Source organism: Corvus moneduloides, chromosome 3 (genome assembly GCF_009650955.1).
Source record: "Corvus moneduloides isolate bCorMon1 chromosome 3, bCorMon1.pri, whole genome shotgun sequence".
Classification (NCBI taxonomy): domain Eukaryota; kingdom Metazoa; phylum Chordata; class Aves; order Passeriformes; family Corvidae; genus Corvus; species Corvus moneduloides.
The window spans coordinates 77,759,641-77,779,086 of NC_045478.1; the positions used below are offsets into that span (position 1 = coordinate 77,759,641).

The window sequence follows — 19,446 nt, forward strand, 5'->3', positions numbered from 1 at the left end:
GCTTGCTGTAGTAGTTTGACTCATAGATTTGTTCACATACCAGTGTTTTGGTTACATGCACCGAAATAAAAACACAGCTTGCTATATTTGCTTTGTATTTTTCTGTTTCTTTACTGTTGTTTTTTTTTTTCATTTAAAGTAGCTTTCAACAAAATTGCAACTAATTGCCAGTAGCCCAGTTGATTTATAGCAGCAATATAAAAATGCTCATAGTCGAGCTGACCACAATAAAACCTTGCAGTTATGAGATATTATGAAACCTAAAATCTGAGCTTCTAATAAAACGTTTATGGCCTTCAACATTTTTGGCAATAAATTTAAAAAAAGAAATCTGTTTAGAATGCATTTTTTCCTTAAACTGTAATGACATAATTTCTACTCTAATACTTTTCTCCTCCCACATACAGTCTTTCATTCTGCAGTAGAAGTTTTCGTGCCCTTCACTTGTACTCTATTCTGTCTCCCACACCCCTCTATTGACTTGCCATTACCCACTTGTGGAACAAAAAATGACTTTTCTTTGTTTAAGAAGTGTAGGCCTGTGGTACAGCTGGGTAACTCACTGAAACCCTGGGTGGTTTACTGTGCCCAAAGGGACCAGTGTGTGCTTAGTCTCTCTGGGGGCTGGAGGCAGAGTGCACCTCCTGTTGAAAGACAGCTGCCTGTCAGCTCCTGGGCACCTTCTGGCTGGGAAGTGTGTGCTCAGATTTGCTTCCTACCCATAAGGTTTTGCATTTATTGCTGCCTAGAGGATGTGCTCTCAGCCCCTGTGTAGTCCAACACCACGGGTTGCCCCTTGACCACTGGCAAATTGGTGAAATTCCTTTTCCAGCTAGGGATTTTAAAAGAATGGAGTGAGGAGTAGGGGAGTACATGGAGTACGGTTTTTAGACATAGAGAATATTCTTTCCTTTCAAACAACTTGGACTTCAAATGATTTTCTGTCTCAGCAGTTAGAGGAAACAAAAACGTTGCAGGAAGTTCCGAAGACCAGAAAGTCGGCATGTGGTTCACAAAGATGGTGGTGGAGGAGGGGGCTGGAGAGGGATTGTTTGTTTAATGGACTTTAAATGCCTGAATACTTTTCAGCATACAAATCTTGCCCTTTTTCTTTCCCCCCCCCCCCCATTTAATACCTATGGGACTAGCACCTTCTATCATACAGATGAAGTATTAAAATGAGCAAACTGTGTGATGTTCAGGTATGGTGGCAATAAAAGCCTCTTGAGCTTCTAGTCATCAGTATTTTAAATAGTTTGACAGAAAGATTTTGCCTCATGTAGAATCAGGGTTTTTTTTCTTGTTTCAACATCTTGCCTGAAACATACTGTTAGCGTGTGTACTCTGGAAGTTGTTCATGATAGCTCTGCTATCCTTGACAGGAGTAGCTTCACTTTTCTTTTTTCTTCTCTTCTACCATAGCCTCTGGTATGTTTTAATATTATTTTTGTAATCAAAGATGAACAATTTGTAGAACTTCCACACTACTAGTACATGGAGAAACTAAGTTAATGAGTATGACATTATCTTACTAGAAGAGTTGATAACATTCATGTTTAAGAGGCAAGAAGGTGTAAGGCAATGTCTTCTGGGAACTTAATACAGTAACAACAGTTTCTCTCCACAAACTGATGGGCTGTAGAATAGGTGGATGTTTTTGCTTTCAAGTTGCTCTTGAGGGAGAGTGAGAAGACCAAGTGACTGAAAACACATGGGAAACATGAAAATATTCATTATGAATACCTCCATTAATACAAAATGCTCTAAATTTTTGTTATATTAAAAGAATTGTTCATCTGAAAGAAAATAAATCACTTCAAGCTTCATTGTTATATGTTAACCACTAGATTAGATGAATTTAGATGGTGGGTTTGGGTTTTTTTCCTTGTATCAAAAGAATCCCATTCAGTTCTTTCCTGACTGCTCTTTGATAATTACAGATGGGAGTGCAGCTCTGTAGTTTGTGATCATTGATCTTTTGAGTAGAATATTTGAGAATTTGGGCTGTATATTAAGCAAACCTCAAGCTTGCTTTGTATGTCTTTTCCCTGTATTTTTTTCCAAGACTAATTTTCCATTATTATGTTGTAAGCAGTTTATAACAAAATGACGGCCTATTTGTGTAGCAGTGCACAAGTGAGTAACTTCTCTGAATGCCTTAACCTCATGGCCTTCACAGAACAAAAGTTGTGTCCAAAACTTAATGCTGTCTTTTGTGATTGAGGGATATATGAGAAAAAATGAAAAACTTGCAAAGTGGTTCTCTCTTTGTACAGAACTGTCACTGCTCTGTTTGGCTGATATGGATTCTTTTCAGCTGTCACTTTCAGTAGAAAAGAGACAAAGCCTGTGCCTGTACTTACTCCCACTGTCTTAGTCGGATTTTTATCTAAAGGGTTTAATGCCTGCAAGATTATTGACCATTTGTCCCATCAGAGTGCCAAGGTCTGGAATCTTGACCTTTCTGTGTTTTCTAAGTTCATGGTCAGTTTTTAAAGTATGTTTGTTTCAATAATTAACACTAGATACCATTTTTCTCTTGTGGCAGGGGATAAAAAAATTGTCGCGCAAAAATAGTCTGCTCTCTTCATGGTCCAAAGTATATTAGATGGTCTTTTATGTGCCTTTTTTTTTGTTGTTTCTTTTTGTCTATACTTCTTAGAAGTAGGTTAACTTGAAAATACTTTGGTTTTCTGCAAAAAGCAATTGTGTACCTGTTTTTTTCTTAAAAGCATGAGCTGCTTAAAAATCCTATTGATGATAATCATGACTGAAACCAGAAATACTATCCCTTTGTGGTAAGGGGGGAAATGTGCTGGGTGATACTGAGGATATTTGTGATAGAGGCAAAGTGTGTATACTGCAATTGAACAGTTGTCTCAAGCAGGAAAAGAAGTAAAACAAAGCAACAGTAATGATCTTGGGCTGGGGAGCAGGGAAATCTTTGCCACATGTGAGAGGGGTGAGTGACTCAGATGTGTGTGTTTGCATGCCTGTGCACACATCTGAAATGTAGAAAGAGAAATAAGACATAACTGTGAGTGACTCTTTCATTGTCTGTTCCAAGTGGGCAAAAGAAGCAAAGCTCTCAGGACTGAAGCACAGCTCTGGTAAAACTTTTGTTGTTGATCTTGGATTTATAAGTCAGCAGAAGGAAACAGTTTATCCTTGGTCTGTGATGTTTATGATTTAGAATTTTTTCTTTTGACTGCTAGATGTCTACTCCTGGTAGAAATGTTATACTGTTTGGCTGCATGATTCTATTACTCTTTCATTCTATTTCAGTCTTTAGCATGAAATAAATCATACAACCTTAAATGGGTATAAACAGTTATATAAATATATAATTTTTATTGAGATAAAACTGTTTGGTGGCAAACACAGTTTCAAAATATGTTGTAAATCAGTATTTTTCTCCGAGCTTCTTCCGAGGAGAAGGTTTATAATAGAAGGTTTTGTCTTGGTTTAGTTTTGATTCAGTGGCTGAGATAAAGGACGTGTTGCTAGAACTTTGACAGCCTTGAAAGTTTGTTTCAATTTAGATTAAATTCCTCGAATTTACCGAATTTTTTAACAAGACCAAAAGTCTGTGCTCACAACAACATGGCAGACGAAGGTGCAGGTGCAGAATGCATGAGGGAGACTTAATTTTGAGGCAGAAGCTGTGGCATGGCCTAGGGGGCAAAGCTGTGCTCAACCTTTACTAGGTATCAGAATGTACACAGGTGCAGAGCCTTGCTGTCTTCTTCAAATAAGATACCTGTACATCTGTGTATAAAAGACAGTAAGAAACTTGGTCTTTGTCTTTTTTGTCCCAGACAAAGTACACAGCCTTCATTATTTTAATTTGCATTCTCTCCTATGCATGGACTAGGAGAGTGAACCTCAAATGAGAGCTACTATAACTAATGTTTGGGGGAAAAAAAATTAAAAATTGTGGCTTAAAAAACACACGTTGAGAGAATGAGTTGCTCTCTTTGTATAAATGTGGTAATTAATTCTTTTTTTACAGAAAACTTATTTGAATATATTGATATTATCTTAATGTAGGCTCCTGATTTTATGTTTTCATTTATTTTGACTTTCTTAAATATGTCCAAAATCTGCTTTCTGTTGTTTTATTTAGAAGTAGATTAGGTCGTATCTGAATCGTGCTGAAATCTGTTAAATCTTAACAGGTGGATTGTAAGCTAAGAGTATAAATGCCTTCTTCAACACTGTTTTTATTGCTTTGATGTGTGCTGATATCTAAACTGTGTAATTGTGTGTAGAAATATGGGGAGGGGATTTGTTTCCCGGCCAACTTTATTTTTTTTTTCACTGATGTCATAGGTGGCTATGACTCCAGTTTCTCAAATACTGAATATCTGTAACTACTTCACAGTTAAGGGCATTTATGTAAGTTCAGAAGAAGATGGCCTTTTAAAATATGCAAATGCAGGGTCTATCCTACTGAAGGAGAAAAATCTACTCTATATGGCACAGGGAGAAGTGAAAATGTTATCCCTGCTAATTATTCAATAATTTAGATGTGTTGTATTTTTTTCTTTTCTCCAGGCAGTAAAATCTAGAAAAAAATCCCTGAAAAACACTGCTTTCACATATTTCTGGTACAGCAAACAAACCTGGTTCTTAGCAATTTTTTGTTTTACAGGAGGCATGCTATTATCTGCCTTTCCTCATCTCTCTTTTCATGCAGTAGTGCCTTTGGGAGGCTTCAAGTTTGATTGGCAGGCTGGCATATTTAGGCATGTCTGAAATACAAACTGTGTTTTTTGTTCAGAACCATACAGACTGTGCCATATTTGAAGTAAGTTACTGAAGCTTCATCTGCAAGAACAATGACCTTGAGAAATTAAACTGGAATTTTTCACAATCAAAATTCTCCGGTGGTTTTCTATTTTTTTTTTGTAATAGAAAAGAAAAAGTGTCTGTCAAACATAAATGGAAAAAGAATCAAAATGAGGGAATCCTGACCAGAGACTAAGCTTTAGTTTTAAGTTAGCTTTAGTTTTGCCATTCAGTAAAGAACAAAGGTCTGGGAAACAGCAGTAGAAGTGGTAATTGTAATTGCCCAAATTTAAAATGCTTTTTATTTAGTAACAGTTCAGGAATTTTGGATGATTGAAGGGTGGTGAACAAATTTTTTTTCTCTTTTTGGTCAGGCAAATGAAGTATACTCTAGGCTATAGCGTAAGTATATTGGTCTCTAGTTGCAGTGGGAATCCAAAATATAGCAAAAATGTTTCCTTAGTCAAAGGTAATCAAAGAAGAATTCATTTATAATTTTTTGAAGCATGTAAAGACCTATGGTCCCATTCCAACTTCCCAAAAGTGTTTGTTCAAATCAAAGCTGTTATACAAAATTTACACTTTAATGGGCTTCAAATTTTTTTAATATAAGGCAGCTACCATATCCAGAAACATCTGGTATTACAGCCTTCAAAAAAAGGTATTCTTTCCAGGTCACTTAATGGGTGAAGCCAAATGATTTTTTTCTGTGGCAAACTTTCTTTGACTTTTGTGAAATCAGAATAAACATGTACCCAAAAATCTGTCACCCAATCCTGTTCATCTATGGGTATGGATTAATTTTATTTGGGATGCTGAAAGTTTGGTCTGCTTCCAAATTAGTCTCTCTTGACATAAGAGGGATCATGTTCTTGTTACAGTATGCTGTAGTGTACATACCAGCTCAGGTATGTAGCTCAAGTCTTGGTATTGCTTGAAAGGATCTCCATTAGTTCTTTCTCTTCTGTTGTTTATTTGCCTTGTATATTCCTCTTTGTTTTGCATTCTGTGTGTTTAATCTGGCCTATTTCACTCTACTATTACGCCCGGTAATGAGTGTTGACTATAAAAAGCAATGGTAGTAAATTATGAGACTCTTATTCTTGGAATGAATTTGATCACCAATTATGCTATTTTTGCCTTTGATGTTCTAAAGGAGATGAGAGACATTCAAATGCAGTTCTGGGCATTGTCAATCTTTTCAGTGTTGTTTCAGAGTTAAGGTTGAAAGAGGACTACAGAATTTTGATTAGGATTTTCAATCAAATGTGTAAGTTCAGTGTGTATGGAAAGCACTATGAGGCTATAATTGAATGAAAAATTAATTTCTAAGTTCTGAAAACTAGTTTGTTTACATTACTGGATATTTCAGTAGGAGAGCCAGATGAAATGTTAAAGATCTTGATTTATGTTAAATATCTAATTTTTGTTCCCTAATTTCAAGAGGAATGTTGAGAAATTGGGGAGCACCAAGAAGGGTAGAAAGCCCTTGTTTGGAGCAAACAAGCTGCCAGGAGAAGCTGACAGAACTAGGCTTGCTCACTCTGACAAAGTAGCAGCTACTGAGTGACCTATGTCACTTGAGGCGCTTGAGGGTCATTCCAAAAAACGGTGGAGGTGAATTTTTTCCACTGTCGCGAGATCGGCCACAAACTCTGATATGGAGTGTTTGGGTTAGATGTGAGGAGGAACGCTACCAGGAGGCCTGTACAGGCCTGGAACAGACTGCCTGGAGAAGCAGCTGAATTTTACATCTTTGGAGGTCTTGAAGACTCAGCAAGACCAAGCCATGCCTCATCATTTCCAGTGCTGATAAGAGTCCTGCTCTGAGCAGAAGATTGAACTGCATGACTTCCAGAAGTGTCTCTCAGCCACTCCAAAACTTAAAATGATTAGGCTTTTGCTCATCCTTTAGCCCTCTTCTTTTATTACCTCATTCTAAAATGATTGTGGCTCATATGTATGTTTGAAAAAGCAAGCAATGCTGTCAAAAGGCATATCCCACAAACATTAAGGCATTTACAAATGATACTCAGAAAACCCTACTCTTGCTTTTGAGAGAAGATATTGATAAAAAAAATTCCTTTTCACTGACTGTGTTTGAAAATCATCTTACTTTTCATGCTTGATAAAGAAATGCTTTGGGTTTTTTTCCATAGTACTTAATATCTTGCTTTCTACTCAAAAATGACAAAAAGTATTTTTTCTACCCCAGACAAATGTCAAAGATAAATAATATATTGAGCAGACCTATGGGAACAATATAAAAAAGTATTCATCTTATTTCCATGAATAGCATTCACAATACTGTGATTTAGTTATGGGTTTTTTTACACTCATTTCATGACTTGTGAGTAATTTTTGTATCTTTCCTATTTTTAAGCTGTTGCCTTAAGTCAGTTGCCATGTTCTACTTACCTTTGATTGAAATAGTCAGGTACTACCTCATCATTCAGTTGAATTTTTTAAAATTTGCTTTCCTGTGGATGCAGTCAATAATTTCTGCCTAATTTAGTAACTTCAGTTCCAGGCTGATAATTCTCCTTTACTGTTAATAGTTTCAGCATTCTTATTTTCATGAGGTTTCTTATTTTTTTGTGTTCAGGTGGTATCAAAAGCAGTGCAGATGTCTTACTTTTCTGCTCTGAAAATGGAGGGAAGTTAAGAGCCCCTGTCTTTCATTGTTGGGTGTGGTACTCAACTTCTCAGTGGTTATACCAGACTACTCACATTTAAGCTCTTTATCTCTTCTGTGATGAAGTCTGGCATAATAAAAAGTTAAAAATAAACAAAACAAGAAAAAAGGAAAGACTATGAGGACTAAATGTTGAGCTACTCCTGAAAATAGCTATGCTATTTAATCTCTCTCATCTATTGTATTTTCTATAATTTGTGGTCCAAACCTGTTATTTGGTAGTGCCAGAGATGATGTTGTTTCGTGCTCTCTTTGTGATCTTGCTTATTACATGCTTTTGCTGTGTTGTCAAAATGAGCTATTGCAAAGGGAGAAAGCAATGCCTGGAGCTGAACATTGTTTCATAGGAGAAAAATAAAGGTGGGAATGAAGACGGTGTTCACATTATGTGTGTGGAGTGTCATGTTGAAAATATAAATGATAAAGATTGAGCTCTTTGTGTAATACCTTTTATTAAAGATACTTACATTTCATATTAATTGCAGATTTACTGCAGGTAAAAAGATATCTATTTTAATGATAGGCATCATGGGGTGTTCTGTTAATTTCTGACAAAATCATTTTGATATAAAGCACAGATCCTTTCCCAGTTGAAAAGCAAATTCAAAAGGTAGAGCTATCTCAAGCTTACCTTTTCTGTTTTCATAATAAAGAATATTCTTTACTTGGGGTTATATTCTGAATGTGGCAGAACTCTTTCAGGTCAGAGCAGGGTTAGTGGATTTTTTTTTCATATTCAGGATGATGCTATAATGGCATTTGAATGTATGTAAGAAAATTCTGATGGCCTAAGGATAGGTCTATTTATGCTGCTACTTATATTAGAGAGTGTGTCAGTAGTGTATATTTACTCTTCACCTTATGTGTTTCTTAGCAAGTGCTTTTTGTTATCTTTCTCAGAGAAAGGACCATCCAAAGTTGCAGGTTCTATAAACAATTCTTCTCAGCAGTCAGACTGAGACTTAAGCAAACAAAAGATGAATGGATATTGCTTTCCAAATTAGTGCTGCTGTGTAATTAATTGTGCTTAATTAGCAAATCTTTCTTTAAGCATCCACACTGCAATGATGTAATTTGTTTTCCCAGGTAACTGATCACAAAGTATGGAAAGCTCCTTTTAACAAACTCCAAGTAATTGCACATTTCACTGGAAGTGTTTTGATTGAACAGTGGTGATTTATCTGATGACCTTCAATCTGTCTTGGGCCCATCCAGTCCTTCCAGCTGGCTTGCTGTTGCTTTAAGATATGAAATGGGTGTTTGGGCAGCGCACTCCCTGATAAATTAATGTTGTTTCCTGTGCTACTCAGCTGGAACAGTTTGGAAGTTCATCCACTGGGAAGGCATCCCTCCTTTGCTGCCTGTGCTGAGACTGGTATGTAGAACTAGGAACAGTGTTTACTGTGATGGTGAAGGATCTGCAATCTGACCTGTAGCTGGTGAGGTTCAGCCAGCCTGGATCAAATAAGGTATCCTTTCCACAGAGAGGCAAATATAACCTTGTGATAATATTTTTAGATTTTATATAATTTTATACTGTGACAGCATTCGTGATAGGTGTGCTGTGATATTATGTGATAAAGTTCTCAATTTCCTTTTGAACTGAGTGATATGTGTGGCCTACAAGAGGATTAGTGCCCTCATGTGCTTGACTTCTTTTAGAAGTTGAATTTTCTACACGCCACTGGGCAATAGAGAATTGCAGATCTTAGAGATGAATGTAATTCTTACTATGATGGATGTTGGTATTTCTGAAACTCAAAAACAAGTGTACAAACTGAGATGCCATACATCCAGAATGAACACAAGTTATTTTTCATTGTCCTTGTGGCTTTTGTTTAGAATAGGGAGTTTGAGAAAGATCTGTTACTGGGGAATTCCATTTTGGGTTTTAAATAGACATTGTAGCATTGTGGCCAACATTGGTATTAAAATCAATGATCTTGTCAAATAAGAGAGGAGTTTGGTATTGTTGTTGTTTGTGTTATTTTGGAGTTTTGTTTTTGGGGGGGTTTTGGTAGTTTTTCTTTTTTGTTGTTTTTGATTTTTGTGGTTTGTTTTGTTGGTTTGTTTTTTTTTTTGACAAAAGTACCTGGAACACTGATCTCTACACCTTTATCTGGGCTGCAAAAAATTAAGAAAGAACTTACGGATTTAGAAGGAAAACCCTGTTTACAAGTCAATGTGTGAAATAATTGTGTTGTCCAAAGCTGGGGATTTCACAAGTTTTATAGCAATGGTTATTGTATATCTTTGTTTTGTTTCACAGTAAAGCATGCTGCTACTTCCTTAACCTTATTGTTTTCTATTTCTCAGTCTGTATTTCAAAAAGAAGCAGCATGTTTTCTCTCTGAAATGAAGAATTAAAAGAGATTTCTTGTATGAAACACCTGCACAGTAGGAAGTGAAACAGAACTTTTTAGCTCTCACTATTTTATGGCAAGATTTCTGTTCCCTTTCCTTCCTGTAAACAAAAGGAGTCACTTAGAGAGTGGGAAATAAGCTATTTACAGGACATTTTCTGTATGAAAGGAAGGAAAAGGCCTTTACAGAGATCAGTCTATTGTGTTGGGAATATGTAAAGTTATACGGAGTTAAATTGAGTTTAGTTCTTGGAGAGGAAATACATGGCAAAATACATGTAATCACTTCAGTCTTGACCCTGTAAAGTGCTAGATGCCCCCATTAGTTGCTGAAATCAAAGCAGAAGCTAGGACATGGAGTGCTGTGGTTTGATCCCAAATCTTATGTGTAACCTGTCATCACTGTAAGAACTAGATCAGAGAGAGACTACACTTTAAAGTAAAACTAAGAGCTTGTGCAGTGTGGCTTTTATTTATAAACAAGCACTTTCAATACTTGTACTTTTAGATAGATGTTCAAGTCACTTTTGCACATCTGTTTTCCATCTGTCTCTTTGAAATACAGTTGTCTTTGCTAGACAAGTGTCATAGTTGGATTTTTCATGGAAGTAATGGTTTCCAATGTACTTGTAGAGTGTGTATATTTTCAAAGTTCTGCTTCACATATGAAATACATTAACTACTATTCTGATGTGAACCAGGTGATCTTATTCTTGCCTGTGTTATAAAATTAATTTCTGTGAATAGCTACTTGATTTTCATTTACCTTCTGTAGCACCAGCAAGAGGCTTTATCACCAGTAAGAATTGCGGATTAGGTATTTAACTCTAAATTCTGCCTGAGCATTATGGAATAATGTAGCTTTCTTGAAACCTTGGGTGTATAAGATGATAGGACTGACAATAGCTTTGCCAATAAAATTGAGCAGGTAGAGAAAAATCTTATTATTAATTGTATCACTTTTATCTGCAGTTCTTGTACTTAAGTCATACTTGAAAATGGAAATTTATTGTAGCAGTTTTTGTCATTTCTTTTGCTCAATATATTAAGTTCAAGATTCCTAATACTTGAATATCATGAATGGGCAATTGTAAGTATGGGCAAGAGGAAAGTAAAGAATTTAACTTAATAGATACTGGACTCCATTTTTGTTTCAAAAGGGGTACTTAAATACAAAAAGCTTCAATAGCAGTGTTAGCTGTTAAAGAAATGATGGGGTTTTTTCTTGCATGGTGGGTTCAGTTCCTCACACAGAAATCCTAATGTCTGGGTGTTTCAGCCTAGGTTGGCAGATAAGGCTGCAGTATGTGCATGTGTGTTTGTAAAAGGCAGCTGAGAGTGGTGTATCTTCTGGCATGTCTTGGTGAAAGGAGAATGTGCCCTGTCTTTGTCCTGGCAGAAGAAAAGAATGATTCCCTTGCTGCCTGTATTTGGGTTTGTGTTCTTCTAGACCAGAATTGTTTGTCTGCTTGTTTGCTTTCTCTCTGTAGTTTTCTAATTCTTTTTTCAAGACAGGGTATTACCGAAAGGGCTACTGGATGAATGAGACTTGGTCTAGGTGTAGAGGAAAGTGTAAGGTTTCTTCTTGGAAGTTTGGTGTATGACACTTCATCGTGCCGTAAATCGAGTCTCTCCTGATGGGAGAGGATTTGCTGAAAGTCCTTGCAAGGCGCTTAAAAGATAAAGTGAGACGTCTTCTGTAGTTTCAATGCTTCTAGATAGTTGTTTATTAAGTCTTATCAGAGAAACTGAGCCACTAGTGTGACCCAGGTAAAGCATGGAAGGAGGAAAAGTAGGAGTGAGAGCAATTATCAAAATTTACACAGCCTTTTTAAAAACATTTTAACCAATAGTTACTAAAAACATACATTATTTTTACTTTCTTACCAATTATTCAGTAACACGACTAGGAACTGCGGAATTTTCTATCCAGTCATTCCAAACTACTTTTACTGCAAAATATGGAGTGGTAGGAGAAGGGGAAGTAGGTTTAGAGAACAACAACAATCCTCCATTTTGGTATTTTTTGCTCTTATCTATATACTATAAGGAGAAGCCTAAAACCTCTAAAATTTTCACCCTGTGACAATCTTACATAGTAGTCTATAACTTAATTCACACCACTGTGTTTTCTAGCTGTTGTCTGACTGTTGGTAATTTTTTCCAAGGTTTAAAGCTATACCAGTGGTGTCCAGGGGGGTAAAAACCCTTAAAAACAGGCAGAGAAATATTCTCGGCACTCTGGGTTCCTACAGAGTGTTGAAGGCACAAATGTCGATAGTATCCCACAATCTAGAGCAAATGACTTGACAAGGCATTAGCTAGCCTTCATGGTCCTATGTGGAATTTATTTTTTTCCTTGGATATGCCATCAAAAATACATCTCCTACAATGTAAATCGAGTGTGTCCAGGGTACCTCAGAGTTACCAGGTAGATTGACTGCATCAGGCTGATATTCTGGACATACTGAACTTCTGTGGAGCTTATCTCTGCAGTGACCATCTGTACAGTGTTTTGGAGCGCTAGGAAGCTGCTTGGAGCAAGGCTTTCCTGATGAGGATGCTGCTTCTTTGCCCATTCTTTCTGGAATCAATTTCTTCTGCATAGCCGAAACTTTTGGGTAGAGAAAGAAAACTTGCCCTAGGAAAATGAGAGATCTTGTACTAATATTATTCTATCTTTCTGCTTTTCCCACAACAACAAAATAGGAATAGAAAATATTAAAAGATTGGAACATAAATAATACCATATATTCATGCAGAAAAGTAATTGTTTTGTGGCTGAAAATGACGTGCAGTATATGGCAGGCTGCAGTTACGAATGTCTGACTTTTAGCTAAACAGGGCTACTAACAAGGATCGACTTTGCTATGCAGGAATTCTTTCTACCTGCATTTCACGTATCTTTCGATGTGAACTCTTCTTTGCCTTGTCTTTGGCCAAACTGACTTCCTCAATGACAATTCCTGTAGAAACAAGGTATTAGTTTTCAATTCCAGTGGACATTCAGATAAAGATTAAGAAACCAGCAAATGAAACCCATGTGTTACTTCCTGGAGAATAAAGAAACTCAGAGGTGACTCCATAAGTAGTTAAACGTGAGACGTCCAGGACAAACAGATCTGTGATGCACAGCAGTGTTATGATGTCCAATACTACAAATAAGTTTCGAAGCACGTGAAAGAAAATAGGCACCATTATTTCTGTTTTGTAATTTGTTACTTTATGTGAGTTTAAAGCATTACTTGAAATTCTGAGGGATTTTTTTTCCATTTGTAGACCTTCATGAATGTATGGGCAAGATGTTATGAAGAAAACTTTCGAATGCTGGTGAAATAATAAATTATTTTTGAAATATATAACATTATTTTTATTCTAAATTCTTAAATTCTTTTCCTGATTTGGTGTTCTGTATAAGAACTTTGGATTAAAGAAAAAAATTAGTATGTGGGCAAGGCCTAGTGTTTTCCCATTTGGCTGCCTCACAAAAGAGCAACATAATCCTCTAAATCCTACTTTACTCTGAGGATCAATTGATTCCACTTTCTGCTCCCATAAGCAGACAATCTAAAAATTGTCTTTGAGACAGATATTTTGAAGCTTGCTCTTCCAGTGATCTGAATATATGATTACTTTTTTTTTGTGAGAAGGACAATGTTAATAATGATAATATTCTCATAAACTTATTTATAGAAACTGGAAGCAGTTTCTTTTGGAAAATGGACCAGATTCCATAGCCATTCTAAAAAAAATTGGCTTTCATTTATGCAGTTGCTTTCTTCTCGTGTTTTTACTTTTGACTTTTAGTACTTACTATGCTTTAGTTTCAGATTTTACTGGAGTGAGCTTTATGTGTGAAATTTGTCTTCATCAGATGTCATTTTTAGGTTAGGAATGAGAAATTTCTGTTTAATATCCTGGGGGTTTTTAATTGTGTCTTCTGCTGGCAAACAGATTAGTTATCTAATGATACTGGTCCACACTACTACTGATAGAATTTAGGGCTTTTTTTAGCTCTCCCATGAAAACTGCACTGGTGAATGTGTTTGCTCAAGTTTTAGGTTGTAACTACACCAGGAGTTGGGGTTTTTATGCAACTGTGAGCATACTGGTAAAAGTAGACTAAAGTGATTGCCTATTTTTGACTAGACCTAGAAGGAGGATAGTAGTAAACTGTCCTGCATCCCATCTGCCGGTGTCCATAATACCTAGATATGCAGCTGACGTAGGATTTTCAGGCTTTGTGTTCTTTTCCATTGTATGCACTATTCTGTAAAATACCTATTAGAATTATATTTATCCCTATGGTGGTGATTTAGTACAGGAAATAACATCTGTTCCTGCTGTGTGTGTGTGTTCTTTTTCCTTTCTTTCAGTATGAATATAATATTGTGTATTTTCAAGCTAGATTTTACTATCTGAGATCATGGTAAAACGAATGCCTTTTGAAACTTTGTTAGCTCAGATATAAAATAGCCAAATTGCCTTATTGGTACATGACAGTTTTATGATTTTTCTCTCTCTAATGTTGATCAGATAGACACAGCTAAAATATTTTTATTTTACATATGCTTTTATTTACCTTCATTCAGAAGCAAATGTAAAATTGTCACATGTAAATTTTGTGGTGTTAGATACTTTCTTCACTGTAAGTCATCCCACAGAATCTCAGAGCATGTATCTAAACTTTTTGGATCAACTCCCTACTCTTTTCTCTCAAAACATTTTATGGAACTTCATGACTTTTTCTCATTCTTGTAATTGAAGATATTATTAAGCTACTTGCTTTTTACAATACAGTTCTAAGAATAGCTGTGGACCCTTTATCATGACCTTTGAAGCAGAGCCGTAATGAAACAGTCTGTTGGTTCAGCACGTACTGTCTCATGACCTTTTGCCCTAGCAACGCTTTTTTTCCAGTTATTGCCAGGAGCTTCCATAGATAACACCTTTAACTTCTCTGTTGCAACATATACATGTGGCACTATGCTGAATTTTAAAGCTAGTGAGTTGTTCTTGATAATTTATTTGCATGTAGAAATTAGTAGATTTTCATTTTACACAAATGTTTATTTAAGTTTTGGGTTTTTTTTTTTTACTTATCCCTTAATACCATAACGGGACATGTTCACCTAAAACCAAAACCAATGAACCTTTCTTATTTGACTTGCAGGTATCTCCATTTTGTTGATATCAGAAAAAGAGTGGCTCAAGTTGACATCCTTTGTGAACTCTTCTAGCCAAAGGTAAATTTCTAACTGGTGGCAAATATGTTTTTACTATGCTTGTAGTACTGCCCTACCTTATAAATAAAAAGGCAGCTGTGCTGCTGTCTTCCTTAATGTTTGACACCTCACAGACTGTATTTCCTTGAGATACCTAAAGCACCCTAAAAAACCCCTAAGAGAATCATTTAGATGGCTCAGCATACAAGTGAATAACAGAATCATAGAATGGTTTGGGCTGGAAGGGACCTTTAAGATAATCTCATTCCAATCTCCCCATTATGGGCAGGACACCTTCCACTAGCTCCCTTCAACCTGGTCTTTCACAACTTCTCAGGGCAGCCTGTTCCAGTGTTTGACCATCCTCACAGTAAAGAATTTCTTCCTAATATCCTACCAAAACCTGCTCTCTTTCAGTTTGAAGCCATTCCCCCTTGTTCTATCATTGCATGCCCTTGTAAAAGTCCCTCTCTGGCACTCTTGTTGTCCCCTTTGGATACTGGAAGGCTGTTATAAGGTGTCCCCAGAGCCTTCTCTTCTTCAGGCTGAACAAAACCTGTCTTCAGAGGAAGTTCAGCCTTTTTTTTGAAATCCGTAACTTTGCAGATTGCCTCTCATTAATATTAAAGTGTATGGTACAATCAATATTATACAGCTGTTACTATACAGAAGGACTATTGTGTTCCTTAATGCATCAGATAAACCAAAAATAAAATCATGGTTTTGGTGATTTGGAAATTCTTAGCTTGGTTGTCTTCTCGAGAAGAGCTACTATGACCAGAAATAGACACTAGCATAGTGGGATGAAAGAATGTCCTTTGTAAGTGCTAATTTAGCTGCTTGTAGACAATCCCGAGCCTCCAGTCACCAAAAATCATGACATCTACATGTTTTCTGCACCAGGAATCAGGAGTTGCCGTTATCACTCTATGCCTCCTATCTCTACAAACTCCTTGATCTAGTTCAACTGGATTGGTTTTAGTTCTAGGGTATGGCTCAGGCTTAGAAATACTTCGTGTTGGCTGAACACAGTCTGTCATCTAAAGACATTCAGTATAGTAGTTTTCTGTCTCTATCATATTTCTGACACCAGTAAAACTTTTAACTTTCATTTCCAACTACATATTGTTTCAAGGAGGAAAAAGAAGTCTGAAACAAGAATTAAAATATATCTCAAATTGATTATGCATTCAGAGATTTGTAAGAAGTAAGATAACTACTTTTTGTCAATCTATTCAAAGAACCATAGATTTAGGAGCCTGAATAATTGATCCTGCTTGCCATGTTTGCCATGTGCTTTCATGCAGGAGAAAAATTGAACCTTCTCTCCAGCCACCTGAGCCCCTCAGCCCTCCGTGTGCTACAGCAGTTAAACTAGGTGGATGCTCAATAGATGTGTTGCTGTTTATCAGATTTTAAGTGGCTCCCTTTGCTCACATCAGGTTAATAGTCTTTTTCCCCTTCTCACCTGAGACTCCATTTTTTCAATAAATGGTCAGTTCTGTAATACAAAATAAGATCACCACACTCCTGTGTTACTGAGCCTGATGAAGCTCTGCTTTATTAATGGCAGTGTAGAACATATCTCTGAAAATCTTATCTACTACTTTTCTTATAAACAATGTGTTTTGTTTTGGAAATAGACTGAGAGGACAATATTGTAGCATATTTTGCATTATGTGTTGTCAATAATATCTTCATTTGAATAATGCTACTGTAGTAAAAGAGAACTTTACACTAGTACTTCTAGTCTAGAATTGTGTGCTAACCACTTCTAGTATTGCATTTGCTTTATCTTTTGGCTGTACAGTTGGCCAATGCATAGCAGATGTTAAAAGAGATCTGGAAGAAGCTATTTTGGTTCCTAAAGGCAGGGAGCCAAAAAAATATCTGTGCTATGTTATGTTTCTCTGCACTGTGCTACACCAAGTCTGTAGTTCTGGAAAGATTTATTGATTTATTTGGATCTTTCCATTTAGCTTACTGGAGCTTGGAAAGAAGTAGGACTCACTCACCTCTTCAAACGCTATATCACTCTAAATAATAAAGAGATAACAGTAAGAAGCACAAGTTGACTACTTGTGAAAGCATTAGTGAGGTCCTCCAAAATAGAAGTCAAAGTAAAATAGCATGCGTGTTAATAAAATGGAAGAGCTTACTAATGTGCATTTTGGGGTAGCTGTTTTGGAGAGGGAATAGGAGGGAAAAAAGAGGAAGTATTGGCAGGTTGGGTAGGATAGTTAGGATCAAGAACTGTAGAGTGATAAGTCTTAGAAGAAAAAGAGGCAGCTAATTAAAAAAAATATGGGAGAAGCTAGTATTCAACTTTCTTTCCCTAGCCCTCAGCAAAAGTAGGACGTATTTTCTCTTTGAGGAAGAGGCTGATGTGCCACTGGTGTTTACTAAACAGATGTAAGAACAACAAATGCCTTAATAATCAAACAAAAAGAATTGAAAGAAAGTTTTTGGGAGGGAGGGGTTAAAGGATGCATTCCATCCTGATTCCTTAATTAATGTAACCTAATTTATTTCAGTAAAATGATTTGTGTATTATTGTTTTATACAAAGTAAAGGATTACAGTAAATTATCTTAATTGAAATCCTTTGTTTCTGGCTCATGCAGAAAAAGACTTCTATAAAATATTTGAAATAATTAAGAATTAATGCAAATACTTTTGAAGACAAACTGCAGAATGGGTCAAAAATATCCTATGAGTTTGTTTCTGGTTAGTGCTGCAACTGTGCAGGATGAGTGAGAAACTTGGAAAAAAGAGTTATGCATTTGTGAAGGAGAGACTTCTCAGAAAATTGGAGAAACAGAGCATGGAACAACATGGCTAAATGAGAAATCAAAAAAGTTCAAGAATTTGAAAATGGTTCAGGGAGAGCTAAAACCATTCTGGAATTAAAGCTGGTGAAGAATGTGAAGGGTAACAAAAAGCCTGTTGGAAGTACATAAGGAGTAGAAGGAATGCTAGGGAAAACGTGAGCCCACTGATAGTGGGGTAGGGGATCTGGTGACAACAGATGCCGAAAAGCCTGAAGTGTTCAACACAGTTTTCACTTCAGCTCTCACTGGTAAGACCGCCCTTCCAGAATCCCAGACAGTGTGGAGCAAGGAAGACTTACCCTCAGTGGAGGGTGAATAAATTAAGGGATATTTAAACAAACTGTGCATAAAGCAGTCCATGGGACTTGATAGAATGCACCCATGAATACTGATGGAGCTGACTGATGTCAGTGTGAGGGCACTCTTGATTTTCTTCAAAAGGTCATGTGGAGAGGTTCCTGAGGACTGGAAAAAAATCTGTGTCCAAGGAGAGTCTGGGGAAGTACAGATAAAGAAACCTTGCTTGTCCCTGTGAAGGTGATAGAGCAAGTGATCCTGGAAGGTATTTCCAGATACATGGAGGACAAGAATATGACTGGGAGTAGTGAGCATGAATTTAGGCGTGGTAAGTCCTGCTTAACCCATCTGATACTCTTCTATGATGAAATGGCTGGCTTGGTGGATGAAAGAAGATGGCCTTGATAGATGAACAGTGAGATAGACTGAAAGATGGCTCAGCTGCCAGGCTTAGAGGGTTGTGATCAGCAGCACTAGCTCCAGTGGCTCGCCAGTGGTATACCATAGGGACCAATACTAGGTTCAACACTGTCTAATGTGTTTGTTCAGTGACCCTGTTTCTGGGACTAAGCACACCCTCAGCAAGTTTCCTGATGATACAAAACCAGGAGGAGTGTTTGATATCCCAGGTTGTTGGGGTGCCGTCCAGAGGGACCTCAACAAGATGAAGATTGGGCAGACGACAACATTCCTAGTTTAAAAAAGGACAATGCCAGTTCCTGCAGCTGAGGAGAAATGACCCCAAGAACCAGCATGTACTGGAGGTCAGCCACCTGCAAAGAGCACTGCAGAAAAAGACCTGGAGATTTGGGAGGACTGCAAGCTGAGCATGAGCCAGCAAAGTGTCCTTGTGGCAGCACTGGCAAGGCCACACCTGGAAAGCTGTGTGCGGTTCTGGGTTTCCCAGTACAAGAGAGATAAGGACATATTGGAGAGCATCCAGTGTAGGTCACAAAGAAGGTTAAGGGATTGGAGCATTTTTCATACAGTGAGATGCTCGGTGAGCTGGAACTATTTGGCCTAGAGAAGGCTCAGGAGGATCTCATCAGTGTATAAATTCTTGAAGGGAGGGTGAAAAGTGGATGGAGCCAGGCTCTTTTCATTGGTGCCCAGTGAGAGGACAAGAGGCCATGAGTGTAATTTGAAATACACAGAATTCCATCTGAACACGAGAAAAGGCTTCTACTATGAGGATGGTTGGGGTCTGGAACCATCTCACAGGAGAGGTTGTGGATTCTCCATCTT

The 19,446-nt window shown here is 37.1% G+C and overlaps 1 protein-coding gene across 6 annotated transcripts in view; it reads left to right on the forward strand.

Moving 5' to 3' along the window:
- Window positions 1-19,446, forward strand: part of SIPA1L2 (signal induced proliferation associated 1 like 2) — a 126,351-nt gene that overhangs the window by 12,341 nt on the left and 94,564 nt on the right. For all 6 annotated transcript variants that reach the window (XM_032102306.1, XM_032102307.1, XM_032102311.1 and 3 more), the window contains exon 2: window positions 15,023-15,095. The gene's annotated coding sequence lies outside the window, so the exon portion shown is untranslated. The remainder of the gene's footprint in view (window positions 1-15,022; window positions 15,096-19,446) is intronic.